Below are 644 nucleotides of genomic sequence, written 5' to 3' on the forward strand. Positions count from 1 at the left end.
TACCCACTTTTTTTACTATACATATAATTTTTTAAATATATATTATATAATATATTACTATATTAGAGAGCAGATAGGATAAGATATAGTATACTCTAAATTTGTACCTGACCTTATTAACAAATTTACACCGTACTCTACTTTATCCTTGGTGAATCGGATAGACAACCTGCCATAGGTAGAACAAGATCAAATAGAATAAAAATTTGTCCCTACCAACCTTATTACCACCTCTAATTTTAAATAGTAAATTTCTTCAAGAAAGTTTATTTTAAAAAATTATATCTTATTAGTAATTTGAAAATACATAAGTTGACAAATTTATTTTTATGACTTTATAATTTTCTCTCTCAAAATCCATACAACTTCGTATTTTTTTCATTTGTCCACTTATAATTCTTTTTGCAACATAAAATATTCTTTAAAATAGTAATATCCGGTCTCTCTTATATACGTTATATTATATTCTTTTTGCTGTGCATCATATACATTTTTGAATATTAGTTTATAAGATGTATCATTTTTAACTTATTTTTACTACATATTCACTATTTCATGTCTAATTATGCTTAACAATTTTATTATGAAGTTTATCAATTATATTTTATTTTAAATATAATATAAATAAAATAATTAACAATAAT

This window comes from Arachis ipaensis, chromosome B10 (assembly GCF_000816755.2).
Source record: "Arachis ipaensis cultivar K30076 chromosome B10, Araip1.1, whole genome shotgun sequence".
Lineage (NCBI taxonomy): Eukaryota > Viridiplantae > Streptophyta > Magnoliopsida > Fabales > Fabaceae > Arachis > Arachis ipaensis.